The following is a 17,899-nucleotide window of genomic DNA, read 5'->3' as shown; positions in this document are numbered from 1 at the left end:
TCTTACAGGGCTTATATATGTGTTTTTCCCCCTCATATCATTATATAGGAACAGATTTGAGCGCAACAGGATGATTTTACAAAACAGATTAAAACTACAGCATGTTGTCAGCTTCATAAATTATTCAGTATATCAACATCAAGCCAATAAAAGAGACCAATTACACTAGGTACAGGAAGAAATCTAGATCAGTACACTACCATTTAAAAGTTTGGCGATTTCTTAATATTTTTGAAAGAAGTCTCTTCATTTATTTGATCAAAAATAAGAGTATTTAGAATTTAAATTTAAATTATTATTACTATTTAAATACAGTAACTTTTCTATGCAAATATATTTTAAAATCTATTTTTTTAGTGAATTTACAGCAACATTACTCCATTCTTCAGTGTCACATGATCCTTCTCAAGAAACATTTTTGATTACTGCTTAATATCTTTGTGGAAACTGTGTTGTATTTTATTTTTCAGGATTCTTTGAGTAGAAAGTTCAAAAGAGCAGTTTTATATTTGAAATAGACATCTTTTGTCACATTATAAATGTCTTTAATGTCACTTTAGATCAATTTAATGCATCCTTGCTGAAAAAAATATGGATTTCTTTAAATAAATAAAAAAGTAGTGTATATATTCTAAAGAACGTTTGTATGATTTTACTACCCAGCATATGAAAAATCAGAACTCTGATCGCTTAGTGAAGTAACAAATACCACTAATAAAAAGCCACTAATTAATTGCATCACTTTGTCTAATTGGTTTTGAATTGTTTCTTGGCGGCTCTAGAGGACACATCTCAGTGTTTGATGTGGTTTTGTCTCCAGACCGCCTTGAGGCTCGAGTCTGAGACATCGCTGAAGTCCTCTGGGAGACAAGCGTATAGCAGGCGTCTGGCCCACTTCTCCTCATTAGGGTTTATGCCTGTCTGCACTCTGAAACCAACAACACAAGCACACATGATGCTAAATATCATGTCATAAATCACATCAAGTCATGGTTTACCATACAGGTACAAAGAATGACCATCAGGGATTAATTGAGACATTTTGTCATTTATGCATAGCAGCATTACTGCCCATCTGCATGTGTCAAATATCTCCGCTTTGAACCACTGGATTGGAAACAACGCTGGATTTCCATACAGACCCAGATTCCTCCTCACCTCAGAACAATGGCAGCTACAGTAATTACCCAAACGTTCATTGATCCCTACAGGGCTCTCCCAGAATGCAACGGGCCACTAAATGTCAAATGTTTCTTTTTCCTTCAGTACACTGCTTCAGGAATGAGGAGACGCTCGGAATGGAACATTTACAACAGGCAAACGTTCCAGTTCTGTGGGTTTCCACAATATGGCCAATGACCCAATTGTTATATTTCCAAAAGTTTCCAATGAGGGTATGAAATTCCTCAACGATTCCAAGAACCTGAGGTGCTTCGACTGGAATATAAATCTGCAAGCAGACAGAAAACACAAGTCATAATCAAATTTTCCCAATACAGCCAATATGAATCACAAAAAGTATTCATTTACCAGGCCCCATTATATTATTCACGTCTAAAACTTGAGTTTAAATTCCTTTAGGAAAAGGTTGCAACCAGTGTTTCTACAAAAAGCAATTTGCCAACACTTAAGAAGTACATAAACACCATCTAAACAAAACATTAATAAAGCATTTAACCTCCTTAAAGTGACATTTTATAAGTAAACGAGAATATTAAGTTCAATTTTATCCATTGGGATTTGATTGCATTTTGAATGCTTGACCATGAAATTATTATTGCTGTTTGCAACAATAAGAACGACTATTATGTGAGCAAATCTCTAACCCTAAGTATTAAAGTTCACTGTGTGCTTTGATTCCTCAAATCAAATGTTTTGTTGAGGGTTTTCCATATCAACAGTGCAAGCACACACATGCTGCATACACTCCCTGTGCACTTTGAAATCCCTTACACACAAACGCTCAACTGAAGGGAGAAAACACTGATTACAGCGGAGGTTTAAATATGCATTTGATCACAGCTGAAGGAAACATATGGACATATGCTGCAGCTGCAATAAACTACATCCAACTAAGGGGCTGGAGGATTTCACAGACAATAAAAGACTGGATCTTTTGTGCAATGCTTGCTTGATTTTAGGGTGTTGCAGGTGCTTGCTTTTCAGTTGCTAAGGTCCTTGATTTGATGAATCATGCATATGTGCAGGATATGCATGTAAATATAATAAGCTTCAGTATGATCAATAGTAACAGCGATGCTTGACTTGCAAAAAACAAGAAACACGTTAAAATCAAATCAAACACAATCAAACAATCAACAGAATCTGTAAAATGTGAAAGTTCTCAACTAATCTGTTGTCTGTATGTTATTAAAATAAGCAACATGCATCCAATAATATCCAAAAAACAAGAATTATTACTTAAACTGACCAAATGTCTTTAAAAAAACAACCAACAGAACCTATAAAATGTGTAACTTATCTATTGCTTGTTATTGAAATATGCAAAATGCATCCAAAAACATCCAAGAAACATTATTTAAACTCATCAAATGCCTTCAATCATCCAACAGAATCTATAAAATGTGCAAGTCTGCAATTTAATCTACTGCCTATGTTACATTCGCAATATGCATTCAATAACATCCCAAAAAAACATTACTTAAACTCACCAAATGCCTTAAAAGAAATAACTAAAAGAACCCAAAAATGTGCAAGTTATCAACTAATCTACTGCTTATGTTATTAAAATGTGCAATATGCATCCAAAAAACATTATTTAAAATCACCAAATGCCTTCAAACATCCAATTAATCTAATGTCTATATGTTAAATTCACAATATGCATGCAATAACACTGCCCAAAAACAAAAAGCATTACATAAACTCACCAAGTGCCGGTAAAGACGCTCTGAAGCTCACAGAAGACAACCACAAAAACCACAAAGATGCAAAAAACAAAGCGAGAATCATTGCAGAGTCTGTTGGTCTCATACGTGTCTGTTTGCATCCAGACGTGTGTATAATTTAGAGTAAATCTGCAATTTTCTGGGTGTCATAAAGGTTGATGGTTGTGTCTGGCTGTGGAGGTCTGAACTGCAAAAAGACATTCAGACCTCCTCCTTCCCCTCTCCTTCTCTCGTTCTTTCCCTCTCCCTCTCTCTCTCTCTCTCGCTCTCTGAGAAAAGCATGTGCCAAACGTCACAGTCGTGCAGAAACGGCTCTCAAATCAAGGCGGTTTAACCTCAACGTTCACCCTCAGTCAAAGCAACAATTAAATATGAATGTCAGATAATAATATGCTCACACACACTGTTTGAAGCCTCTGTGACAGGTGCAAAACAATAACGGCAGATCAGCTGGTGCGCTTGCATGCGTGCACGTGTGTGTGTGCATCGTCGTGCACACTTGAGACGGCTGACAGCAGAATATAATCAATGCACATGCAGCACAGAGGGGGTTGGGTCAGTGTTTGCGGTGTTTCTATTGTTTACAGGGTCACGGTGTGTCCTCAGTGCACCGAGACGTACCGGTCGGCTCTCTAACCAGGGCTGGGTGGAGTTCTGGTTTCAAGCTGATCCACTCTTATCGCATTTCTATCCTAAATTTAACCACTACACAAGGGACGACAACACAGACTCCTGAACAGAATGCAAAACTTGAGCTGATCTCACAAACTGCTCTGTGTGGATTTAGCAATTAAAATGAGTCTGGAAACACACAAAAGTAGAGAACAATTCAGATAAGCAGAGCACAGCAGATATTTCAGTGGTGTTTTGATTACATATGCACAGTATCATTACCAAACTATTTAAATATTTCTAACAGTATACTCATTTTCTATGGCGAGTTATAGAAAATAATGTTAGAAAATGAATACAAAAGTATCAAATATTAAATAATTTTGAGCTCAATATTAATTGCAGCATGAAAAGTTCAATGGAAATATCATCATGAATTTTTTTGTACATAATACAGATTTATTTATGGGCTTTTTTATGCCTTTATTTGGAAAGGACAGTGTAGAGTAGACAGGAAAGCACTGGATGAAGAGAGAAGGGAGCGGGATCGGCAAAGTCATTTTATTTCAACGTGATACTTCCCATTTCTTTGTAATTTCTATAATGGCACATGCCTAAATTTGATAAAATTGAGACTTTTTAATAAACAATAAAAATGATCATGTTATTTCACATTAGATCAAGTGAGGGTGTTATGAAAGAATGACAGTCTTTGCACAACAAAAAAAAAAACGTGCATGCACACTCGTTTAACTGTGTCTCATCTACACGCCAATCATTTACCAAATTTAATTTGCCGTCTTTCTTTTTACCTGCTGGCTCGGTCTGAATTAATAACTTCTCTCTCCGAAACCGCTGTTCTGGAAGAACGGATACAGATTGCGACACAGATTGTGATTGTGAAATTACGTCAGGTCTGCAATAAAACAAGCCCTCAGACAATAGACTTCTGATTGAGGAGTGTAAAGCTGCAAAGCTACGGATGTGTGACAGTTTAATAAAGTGCCTGAATGGACTGGGAAGCTTTGAGTTGTGAATGTGAGAGTATGTCTACAACAAACTCTTCAAATGCAGATATTTCAAATGAGCAAAAAAAAAAAAAAAATCCTGTTTTTAATGCAAATGAAATCGCAAATATACATTAACATGTTAATATTAACGTTTTGGTTAACAATGTTGCGCTCAACGTTCTAGAATGCTGAATGATGTTACAATGTAACACTTAAGAACACAACGGACCCTAAACAACCTGAATGACCATGAGTCAGTGTACTAGAGTAGATGTTGTTTGTAACTGGTCCCATGTGTCTTTCGGGTAACAACATCACACATAGTTTAACCGTTCGTTACCACCCTAACTGACAAAGTCACAGGATTCTCATAAAACACAAGCAAAGACACAGATCCTGCCAGTGTTCAATCAAATTCTGACATCATATGATGGAAAACAGGATTGGTTTTCATTTAGAAATTGCTAGCAAGTAATTAAAGAAATGGAAAGTACATTGAATTAAATATTACATTTTGAAGTAGCATTGCATCACTTTCTCAGCAATGGATGCTCTGCAGTGAATGGGTGCCGTCAGAATGAGAGCCAAACAGCTGATAAAAAACATCACAATAGTCCACAAGTAAGGAATTAAGATTCTTTTAACTTTAAACCATTCCTTCTCCATTGCTTCTAACTAAAAAAAAAAAGGCCAATATAATGCTTCTTTCATTGTAAAAGTCCATCAACTGTTGTCTCAAACAACAAAATCCACCCACATATTTGTTTAGAACTGTTTAAGACTGTTTTGGCTTGTAAACAGCGTTTTATCAGTGCAGATTTCTCTCCTGATTCAGACGAGATGACTTTTTCACTGGAGGAAGTGTTATTATGCATGATAGATTCATATCGCAGATGGAAGTTAAAGTTAAATGTGGATTGTTGTTTTTATCATCTGTTTGGACTCTCATTCTGACGGCACCCATTCACTGCAGAGGATATATTGCTGAGACACTAATGCAATGCTACATTTCTCCAAATCTGATGAAGAAACAAACTCATCCACGTCTTGGATGGCCTGAGGGTGAGGACATCAAATGTTCATTTTTGGGTGAACTATTCCTTTGAGAGTGCACAAAGACCAGAAGATGTTTCCCTGGAAGCTCTAAATTCAAATAGGGAATAAACATTATCATTTCCCAAGAAAGAATTTGCTGGCATTAGTCTTATCTGGTCAAAAACAACACTCGTGTCCGATAACTCGTGGCATGCAAGAGAAATCAAGTCAACCCGACACAATGAGTGCTTTGAGATCAGCCAGAAAGGCATTCCCATCAGCCAATAAATCGATTACCTCTGGAATGAGCATGTTTTAGGAACCTGAAGTCAAAAATGATTATCCAGCACAAGCGTGAGTTTCATCCTGAGATTCGACACAACCTGATTCTAATTTAGTCCAAATTTGATCTATTTATTTCCTTAGACATGTTTCTGGTCTCACTGCAAATGATACATAAATTCATGAAGTAATGCAAAAAATATCTTCATATTTCATCAACTGACTGATTAGCTAATGGACCTCTTATTTTTCAATCACTTCACTTTTTACCAACCAAATAAAAACATTTATCATGCTTTCCATACAAAGAAGTAACAAAAAATCTAAAAAAGTAGCAAACTGGGTGGTTTGTGTTAAATCTCTGTGGCTTCAACTAATGCATTCCACTACACTGACTGCAGATTCACACCTCTGACCTTCAATCACCAAGAGTTTCTTCACATGCCAAGAAATACATGGAAACCACAGGATAAGGGTCAGAGAAAAATAAGACAGAAAAATGTGTGGGCCTAATAATGACAGTAGAGAAGAAGAAAGGATGGGGGAAAGCAGGAGAAACATAAGAACCAAAAGCATTAGAGAAACTCTGAACTACTGTGTGTGACCATTTGCACAAGCAGCACAACTGTTTTCAACATTGATAATAATCTGAAATCTTGAGCAGTAAATCAGCATATTAGAATGATTTCTGAAGATCATGTGACACTGAAGACTGGGGTAATGATGCTGAAAATACAGCTTTGATCACAGCAATAAATTACATTTTAACATATACTCACATAAAAAACAATTATTTTAAATTGTAATAATATTTCACAATTTTTCTGTTTTTACTGTATTTTTGGTCAAATAAGTGTGTATACAGTAAAATACAATATTTGCAATAATAGCTGCAGATTATACAACTGAAGCTTAACTGTCTCATTTATATATAAACATTTTCAGGAAATTGTTATGGATATGTATATGGATGGCATATGAATTCATAAATGTAAAAACAATGCAAAGCATTACTGACTGTTGGCCTACTTTTACAGTACTGTCAGTAGAACTACCAAAAAATGTGTCATTGCTAACTAACACTATTAAAAAACATTTTTATTACTTCAAATAAAGCTGAAATAAAATTAAAAATAAAATATAAATATTATATTTAAAAAAAAACTAAAATTACTAAAAAAATACTAAAACTGAAATAAAAATAAACTTAAGCTAGATTGAAATATTAAAAAATATAGAAATAAATGACAAAATATGCTACTTAAAATACATCTGACATAAAAAAAATATAAACATTAGATTTGAAAAAATATTGACAAACAAAAATTAGAAATGTTGCCTTGACAGCAAACTGAAATAAAAGTTTTTACAATTACAAAAACAGAACTGAAAACACATTTAAGCTACACTAAAATGTAAAAATAAAATGACAAAAGTACATAAAATGTACATAAAGTACTAGAACTTAAATAAATAAAATTGCTAAACTTTAAATAAATATGAAAACTGCACAAAATAAAAGCTTGTTCAAAATATTAGTAAATAAATACTATAATAGAAATAAAACAAAGGGGTCATATGATGCTTTTTTTAAAGATCATTATTTTGTGTATTTGGTGTAACAGAATATGCTGACATGCTTTAATACTCAAAAAAAAAAAAAGAACACTATTTTTCAAATACTGTACATTATTGTAGGTCCTCTATGCCCTGCCTCTCTCAAACGCATCGTTTTCTACAAAGTCCCTCCTTCCGACAAGTGCAGTCTGCTCTGATTGGCCAACTGACCCAGTGCCGAACACTGCCGGAAATGTAATGCCCCTTTCCATAATCGCGAGCTTCAACTTTCAAAATAGATCTAAAGACAGTTAATAATGTACTTAGTTTCACCATCAGTTCAAGACAGAAAGGGGAACAGAGTTGTGTGACGGACACAGTGATGAAGCTCGTATGTGTTTGCAGTACACAAGCCACGGACCGTTAAACAGCTGACTCCGCTGTGTGACCCTGTCTCTCTCTCACACACACACACAGACACCCACACCACATGCAAAACTCCACATTTGAACAGTCAACAGCAAATACTTAAACTAATAACAGAACATACTTACAGTAGCTGATTCAGAAGCACCAGAATGTCATAGCAAAGTCAGAATTACCTCCTCTCCTGGGTTAACGAAACGGTGTTGCTGTTCTGTTGTAAGTAATCTTAAAGATTCCTAAATGCATCTACTTTCAGAAGACCAAATAAAGTGCCTTTGCTTTCGCCTAGATACACACAGCATCCCCCGACATGACTGCTTCAACACTGACTGCGGTTACTGAAACCACGCCTTCTTTCTTTGTGTGAACATTTGGGCAGCATTATGCAAATATTTCCACATAGTGACGTAGACATGTGGGGGCATGTTTGAATGAGTCATTTTAGGGGGGCGTGGCCGAGTCTTAACTTTTATAAAGAATATCTCTTTGGATTTGAGACTTTGAGTCTTTGCAACTTTACAGATCTTCTTTATGCACCAAGAGCTTGTAACACTCCAAAGAGAAAGGAAAACTTGAAATCGCATCATGAAATTGCATCATATGACCCCTTGACACATATGATAACACTGCTTCCAACAACAACTTTCAATATGTTACACAAAACTAATGATTTGAGTTTGCAACGTATATAAACACATGCGCATGACCAACACGGTAAGCAGCAGTGACACACAGCACTGGCCTGTCAGCTGAACAGTAACGCTCTCACTGGCCTCAGGCCATCATTATTATTCAGCCCTGTTATCCATTACCAAGCACTGCTTACTTGCTGTGTCTTTTAAAGAAAAGAACCAGAAACAGCAGCCATCTGAAGAAACTGTGACTGATCTGAGACCTGTGCAGGTGTTGGAGCAGCATACTCTAGCCCTTGGTCAGATAAGAGGGGTAATTATCCTCCAGAAAGGTAACAGAGTAAGGGAGTCCTCCTATCAGTCCATATCCTTCTCTCTGCACTCCTCTGGGAGACGGAGGGATGCTGGCAGAGGGACACAAAGCACGACTTGTGTTCAGCTCCCAAATGAAATGAAGGAACATTAGACGCAGTGGACAGGTCTTTTTCAGCATCCACAATGTGGACAGAGCGTTAAATCAGGGTCAGACAGCGGTTAGGGCATCGATGTAGGGTTTGGGTCAGATTGCATTTCACTAGCGTGCAGAAAGCGGTCGAAACTAATGAGAGAGCCCTGCTATCGCTTCAGTTCAAGTCGAAAGATGGTCAATCGCTGCATTGATTGATTTAAAGCAAGATCATGCCACATGCAAAAACACAGTTTTTTCATGCATTGGTCAGTTTTGAAATTTGACATTTAATAAAGTGTTCTTTCAGACTAGTGGAAAGAACATTCAAAATACATTTTTAAGTGTTATTTTTGCACTTTATCTTATGCATCTGTAGATTTCAATTTCGGTAGGCTACGAGTTTCAACAGCTACGAATTTTACAGCTTTATTTCTAGCTACTGTATATCTAGCTTTTACTGAAGGGTTTGGTCATTAATCATTTGGCTGGTTTTATAAAACACTTTATTCCTTAAAAACAAAGTAAAACATTATTTTCTGGCTGCTGACAGTTTTTTCTGATTTATGGAGTGATAAAAAGAGAAATACAAAATCCTTGTAAAAACTATCCAATGTTCAGATTTCTATTATTAGATTTTGATTATCTACAATTAAATATATTCATATTACTGCATATGTGTGACCCTGGACCACAAAACCAGTCTTAAGTGTAAATTTTTCAAAATTGAGATTTATACATCATCAGAAAGCTGAATAAATAATCTTTCCATTGATGTATGGTTTGTTAGGAGGACAATATTTGTCTGAGATACAACTATTTGAAAATCTGGAATCTGAGGGTGCAAATCTAAATACTGAGAAAATGGCCTTTAAAGTTGTCCAAATGAAGTTCTTAGCAATGTATATTACTAATCAAAAATTAAGTTTTGATATATTTATAATAGGGAATTTACAAAATATCTTGATGGAACATGATCTTTACTTAATATCCTAATGATTCATAAAATAAAAAAAAAAAACATAAACCCAAAAAATACAATTTATTCTATTCCAACAATACAAACACAACCCACATACAAATGACTGCTTTTGTGCTCCAGGGTCACATTTAACTAGATAAGGACCCATTTGCATATTACACAAAACATTTTAGAAAACTTGTAATACAAAAAATGTTTGCAATTCTTCATGTTATGAATCAACTCAGGAAGTATGGTGATACATAATTTAATTATAATGATGAAACCAATGATGAAAATCCCATTAAGTTTAAATTCAGATCTACATTTGGGTTCACCAAAAAATGAAAATTCATCATTGAAATTCATAATTGAAAACAGCTTTGCCACTTTCAGGTGAACTATTCCTTTAATACAAGTGAGTAAACAGGTCTGAATCTCGGTGGTTTTGTTCTGAAAGGCTGGTTGTGTTTATCGATGGGCCGCTGGGATGTTGGGTGCCTGTCTGACCCAGCGCCAGCTCATCTGGGTTACGTGATTCTGTCATGTTGGACCATGAAGGCAGGTCATTGTCAGGCTGTGCATCGACATGAACCGTGTTTAGAAGAACATATGCTATATGACCCATTCATAAGATAATTTCCTCATTAAAAATGTCCTGAGGGACTAATTTAACACCAATGAACCCATCGGGGGGCAGGCGAGTGATGGCATCTGCTCTAATTATTACAGCACATACTGAGATCAGGATTGTGCTCAGAATAAAATACTAGATTACTGCACTGCATTCTATTTTTAAAAAACAGTATGTGAAACAGCATACAAGCATTTCAAATAGTAGTAAGGTACGCTGTTGTCACATGACCTCATTACTTGCATATTTAAAATAGCAGTCTATCAGATAATTCTGTTAAATAATCCAATCAGATACTGTATGTCATCAGGATTACATGAATACAGAAAATACACATAATATGCATTTGTAAATTAATCAATGTAAAATGCAAAAACAGTAGGTTTACAACGAAGAAAAGTTTTTTCTATCCATCAATCTATAATTTTTAATAAAGTTTTATTCAACAGACCTTTCTCTAACTTAGTTCACAAATAAATAATAAAATAACATTTGTAAATAATAATAATCATAATTAAAAAATAATTATCATCATTATAATTATTACTACTATTAATAATAATTTTCATAATTAGTGTTGCAGTAAATTTCTGGGGACTTCTCAAAAGTTTCCAAAAAAAAAAAAAAAATCTCCAAAAGTTTCACAAAGTTTCCAAAAAATCCTGTTAAGTTCTCAGAAATGTACCTGAAATTTTTAATTCCTTTGCAACTGTAATAATAAATCGAAGGAATTCATCAGTAATGTAAATGTCTATGACAATATAAATTAAGCCCAACAATGACTGGTGCTGATTATAATCGGGAACGCACTTGTATTAAGTTACATGTCAATTTGTCTTGAACTCTTTTAATGTGATTATGCTAAACTTAAAAAAAAACAGATTCACAGAACCATTTCAGTTTTAACACAATTTACAGCAAAATACCACGTTGTCCTGATTTAAAGAGTAAATTCTGTCATTTCAGAGGCACTAGGGTCAAGAGGTCATGGACACACATGCATTTAATGATAACCCTCCACTCACAGCCAATAATTTACGTCTGAGGCTATATTCTTCCACTTGCCACTTTTACCTGCTTCTATTTTAGACAGCCTTCAGGCACCTGCTCTGAGATATGAAAGAGTCGCTTGTGTATCTACGAACAGGTTTAGAAAACAACAGAGGAAGATTCATGCAGTTTAAACAAGAGACAAACAGACAAAGATACATCAACTGTGTTGGAAAATACTGCATTTAAAGCACTGTCATTTTCTACATTTTTAGACCATTGTACATGCAATTATAAGCCATATTATTAACTGAGAGACTGCATGCAAGATTATACTACTTATATGACTTAATGCATATCACATGACCATTTAAATGATACAACAAAAACTTTAACCTACATTTTGATGTTCATACTGTAGGTTCATGTCCATTTTGTCACCAAATACTTTAGCAATGCTTACAAAGATTTGACCAAGTTTAAACAACCTGACTACTTCTCAAATAGCACTCGCAGAAAATGCACAAAGAAAAAAGCCTGTTCTAAAATGTGGACTCATTTTGAACTAGAAGACTCTTTTGTTGTTCAGATGAAAAGTCTGGGATAATTTATGCGAGTTTGACTGCAGACCTCCACATGACCCTAAAATGCCAGACTCACGTTAAAAAAACACAACTAATCAAACAGTACGACCCAAGCAGGTTAACCAAGTTAACAGTGTTTGAATGAACTTATGCAAACAGTTGAAATGAAAGAAAAGACAGCAGAGTCGCTGTCAGCCAATGAGCGCTTGTACTCTAAAACAAGCGAATGTTTCCCTTTTGTTCGGTTGTTTCTGAACCAAATATAAAGTAACACTGAATAAAGTAGCAACTAAACGCGTTCAAACAGATGTGGAGAGTAAAACTGACGTGTATTATCGTGTAAAGGAGGAATAAACCTGCTGTAAACGATCCAGCCGCAGAGGAACAAGTGCAGCTCAAAGTCCTCAAAGCTCTCGAGACCAGAGTCCAGAGAAACCGGAGAAAAACAATCATTAAAACCCGAAAACGCAGCGAATGAATCCCGTCCAAACACTCACCCAGGCGGCGTCAAGTGCTCCGCTCCTCCGCGCTCCGGTTAAACGTTTAAAGTTTAAAGAGTTTGTGAGAGCTGATGCCGCGACCTGTTTCTCCCTCTCAGCAATGTTTGTTTGTGTGTGTGTGTGTGTGTGTGTGTGTGTGTGTGTGTGTGTGTGAGAGAGAGAGAGAGAGAGAGAGCAAAAGAAGTATAACATGCGTGGGATGCTTACAAACGACACGATATACGTTTTATTTATTTATTTACTAGATTTTATTTTGAGATATTTTTATTTAATAAATATTTGATTTTAAACCATGTTTTAATTTTTTCCTTTATTATTTTTAGAAAAAGAAAAACATTATTTTTTTATGAAAGTAACCAAAGAATACAACACATATTACATGCTATACAGAGTGACATACAATTTGGGAATATATCAGGCATTCATCTTAAAGAGGCAAATATTCACAGGAAGTGCTCGTAATACCAAGTTTCAAGCATTGTTCAAATAAATACAAGCTAGACAGGGAAAGATTAAAGAAAAGAGACAACATCATATGTTAGAACAAAATAGGATCTATAAAATGTTAAATAAATTTTAAAAAAAAAATATCAAGTTAGAACTTATGACAGCTTGGTTAGTTATTAGAATGATAAAACCTCATGAATGAATATCATGAAAGATTAATTATTTATAAAAAAAATAAAACCTCAAAAAATACAAAGACTCCTTGCTTGGTTAGTTATTAGAATGATAAAACCTCATGAATGATTAAGTCTTTTTAAACAAATTGGTTGGGTGAATGATTCAGTGATTCCTTCCTAATGGCTGTCACTTGTTTTGTTCATAAATAAATAAGCGTTTTTGAACAAATCGGTTGATTGAATGATTCAGTGTGTACTTGTAATACACTTGTTGCCACCTACTGGTAACTCTGAAATCTACAACAAGGCGCTCTGAAAAATATTTTAAAAATATTTAAAAATAGATATTTTATAAATAAAATATACGTATTTATATTTAAAGGCTGACCAAAATGAAGTATTTTAGTCACCCTTGTAATAAAATTATTTATCTGGTTTAAATGTTTCATTTTTTTTTTTTTCAGCAGTGACATTGACAGGATTTACTACATAATTACATATTGGTTCAAGACATAGACCGAGCCAGGCAAAGACAGTCTCTGTAATCAGCTGGAAAAACCTCCTTCACTGAAAATGTTGTCTTATCAAACTGAGATGTTTTATAAACACGTGTCAAAATGAATTATGAAATGCCTCATTATACACTTCAATGGGTATAAACTGCTGCCTTCGTATCAGAAGCCGTTTATGTAAGTCACGAATGATGACAGATGCACTTGACTTACAGATTTATCCTAATTACTTATCTGTATTTGGAAAATATACAATATATATAGAGAATAAATATAGATATATGGATTTACTGAGAATGTTGAGTAAAAAGTGTAAAGTTATTGCCCCCTGTATAGGGTCATTGTGTTTATGTAACCTGCATTTAAAAGCTAACCTGTGGTCGTAGTGTTACATAACCTCTGTATGTGAGGATCCGTGTGACACTGTAACCTAGATTTGCTTTAATCCTGCAGCTCTGAGGACAGAGGAGTGTCCATGTTCTCCTTTTATGGCCTCTCTGTCTCAACTTTTGGGCCTAGGTATTGCAGTGGATATTTATAAGAAATAAAAAGATAAAAAGAAACATTTGTCTCTTCGCAAGCAAGCTGGACGAAAGAAATGAAAGGCCCCTTGTCAAAAGGTCAAAGGTTATGTGCCATTTTCTGCCCATGGAGGAGTGAATCCAAAACATGAGTATAGAGGACAGAGCAAGCGTTGTCTTTTTCCTCCATATTACCAGGCAAAACAAAAACACACACACACACACACACACACACACACACACAAAAACATTCTTTATTTGCATTATTTAAAATGAATATATTTATATATATTGGATATTCAAAAGGTCACATTTGAATGCATCACATTTGCATCACATGAGTACAGAGTTTTGTGAAAGAGAAATATAAAAAATAATAATAAACAAACCTCATATGAGCTAAAACTATGCCCTAGCAACCACATAGATACTCCCTGGCAACCACATAGCAACTCCCTGGAAACCATCCACAACACCATAACACCTACTCCCTGGCAGCATTTTGCAACTATTTAGAACATCTTAGTAAGCACATAGCAACTCCTATATTTATTTATATATATATATATATATATATATATATATATATATATATATATTAGGGCTGTCAAATGATTAATCACATCCAAAATAAAAGTTTTGTTTACATAATATATGTATGTGTAAAGGGTATATTTATTATATATATAAATACACACACATAAATTATATATTTAGAAAATATTTACATGTATAAACATTTATATATTTATATTCTTATATTTTATATTATATATAAATATATTTAATATATAAACATAACATATTCTTCTTAAATATATACATGCATGTGTGTGTATTTATATATACATAATAAATATACACAGTATACACACATATATTATGTAAACAAAACTTTTATTTTGGATGTGATTAATCGTGATTAATCATTTGACAGCCCTAATATATATATATATATATATATATAAAACAGGGAGTTGCTATGTGGTTGCTAGGGCACAGAGTGGCTATGTGGTTGCTAGGGCACAGAGTGGCTATATGGTTGCTAGGATGTTGTTATATGGTTGCTAGGGTGTTAAAGGAAGTTGCTAGGGCACAGAGTAGTTATGTGATTGCTAGGATGACGCTATATGGTTGCTTGGGCATTCTTTGTGGTTGTCAGGAGTTGCTATGTGGTTGCTAGGGCACAAAGTGGTTATGTGGTTACTAGGATGTTGTTATATGGTTGCTAGGTTGTTCTAGGTCATTGCCAAGGTGAATTTAGGGTGTTATGATTGGTTGCAAGGGTGTTGCTATGTGGTTGCTAGGGTGCTCTAGGAGGTTACCAGGGAGTTGCTATGGGGTTACATGTGTATTCTAAGTGGTTGCCAGGGAATTGCTATGTGGCTGCTAGGGAACAGAGTGGTCATGTGGTTGATAAGATGTTGCTATATGGTTGCTAGAGTGTTCTAGGTGGTTGCCATGGTGTTTCTATGTTGTCATGGGATGTTGCCAGGATGTTGCTATGTGGTTGCTAGGGTGTTATAGGTAGTTACCAATGTAGTTGCTATTTGGTTTCCAGAGAGTTTCTAGGGGGCTGGAGAGTTGCTATCTGGTTGCTAGTGTGGTTAAGGTGGTTGCCAGAGTTTTTATGTGGTTGCTAGGATGTTGTTATATGGTTGCTCAAATATTCTTAGTGGTTGCCAGGGTATTTCAGGGGGTTGCCAAGGAGTTGCTATGTGCTTACTAAGATGTTCTAAATAGTTGCAAAATGCTGCCAGGGAGTAGGTGCTATGGTGTTGTGGATGGTTTCCAGGGAGTTGCTATGTGGTTGCCAGGGAGTATCTATGTGGTTGCTAGGGCATAGTTTTAGCTCATATGAGGTTTGTTTATTATTATTTTTGATATTTCTCTTTCACAAAACTCTGTACTCATGTGATGCAAATGTGATGCATTCAAATGTGACCTTTTGAATATCCAACTGTTTCCCAGCAGCAAAATCAATAATCCTTATCAAAGTGCAAATGATCATGTAAATATTATTTTTTTGTGGTGCACACATGTGACTTCCGCATGCAGTTCTCTCTATTTTACATCGTACAGCAGATAGTTGCGGTCCTGCTGATTGGTCAGATCATATATGTTGTGAAGCAGCTACTGTGTATGTAAACTATTTAACATCCTCTCTCCCATTTCCATTTCAGCTGCTCTTCTGAGCGGCCCGGGGTGGAACGGATCCGCTGGGAAGCAGAATTATCCTCAGACATGCCTGGAATCCAGATCATGCAGATCACAGCAACAATCAGGCCTCCAGAGTAGAGTTTGCTGGTCTGAACCCAACTTCAACAACCCTGGTATAAACCACAAATCCAGCACAAACTGATCTCATATCAGCTGATGTTTTACACCTGTGACCATTATAAGCGACAGAATGGTTCAGTAATATAAATAGTATTTTTTAAAATAATTATATAAATTATACAAAATAATTAGATATAATTCTGATAATGAATAATTGTTTTTTATATTTATTTGTTAAAATAAATATTTATTTTATTTAGTATGCATATTATTTATTTTATTACGTTTAATCTATTTATTATTTAATGTATGTATTTTTAATGTATGAATAGATTATTATTATTATTACATAATGTGATGATGTATTAAAATTAATGTAAGTTTTTATGTTTAACATAATAATAATAATAATAATAATAATAATAATAATAATAATAATAATAATAATAATAATAATAATAAAATATGCATTATTATTATTATTATTATTATTATTATTATTATTATTATGCTGTGTATGGAGGATGTTGTGAGCTGTTTTTCAGCAAGAACAAATTCAGAGACAGTGACAGAGAAACAGACAGAGACAGAGGCGCAGGCATCTAGTTTCAGTGTAATATTCCTGCAGGATTAAACTGTGCTTGAGTCAGTCAGACATGAACAGATTCAAACCTGCATGTCATTACAGAATTACACAGCACATTTCAACACAGTCCGGGTCCAATAAAAGTACAGGAGTCTAGTTCGTATAGCAACACTAACTAAATGCGAGATGTTTGGAGCTCGTGCTCCATCTAGTGTTGAGGCATCGGACAGTTGTTATTTGTCTGCATCAAATTTTATTTTCTTTAGACATCTTCCACAAATTCTAAGCAAGTTTTTCTAGCTATTTTTTAGGTGTTATATATTACTATTATTATTATTATTATTATTATATCATATATTCATACAACTTTTATATATCAATATTTCAATGAGATAATTTTAGTGTTCATTAGAAAATATTTTTTATTTTTTAAAACATCTTTCACAAATTATGAGTTTTTCTAGCTATTTTGTAATGTGTTATATATTACTATTATTATACATAATATATTTATACATTTTTAAAAATATATTTTTTATTACCACATCATTTTATTGTACTCACATTCACCACTAGAGGTCACAATATAACAAATTTTGATACCCACTTTTTTTTTTTTTGCAATTTAAGCAGGTTTTGTGTAATTGATTACTTTCATATACTTCAGATTACTTATTATGATTAATCTGAGATATTATTTTATGTGGTCCAGAATATCAGCTTATAAGGTGAATTCAGGTAAAGTAAATTTAAAATGTAAACGTAGACACCCAGACTTATCTAAAATAATAAGCAGACAC

The 17,899-nt window shown here is 34.5% G+C and overlaps 1 protein-coding gene across 10 annotated transcripts in view; it reads right to left on the bottom strand.

Moving 5' to 3' along the window:
* Positions 1-12,731, bottom strand: part of LOC109045910 (semaphorin-4D-like) — a 58,003-nt gene extending 45,272 nt beyond the window's left edge. For 6 of the 10 annotated variants that reach the window (XR_006157619.1, XM_042747672.1, XM_042747673.1 and 3 more), the window contains exon 1: positions 12,575-12,731. The gene's annotated coding sequence lies outside the window, so the exon portion shown is untranslated. Of the gene's footprint in view, positions 1-2,891; positions 3,136-12,433; positions 12,453-12,574 lie in introns of those variants that run through there. The other 4 variants (XM_042747671.1, XM_042747667.1, XM_042747666.1 and 1 more) reach the window with 4 other exon arrangements.
* Positions 12,732-17,899: the final 5,168 nt, after the last annotated feature.

Source organism: Cyprinus carpio, chromosome B21, assembly GCF_018340385.1.
Source record: "Cyprinus carpio isolate SPL01 chromosome B21, ASM1834038v1, whole genome shotgun sequence".
NCBI lineage: Eukaryota > Metazoa > Chordata > Actinopteri > Cypriniformes > Cyprinidae > Cyprinus > Cyprinus carpio.
Note: the sequence above shows the minus strand (reverse complement) of the source record. Positions and strands in the feature narration are given on the sequence as shown.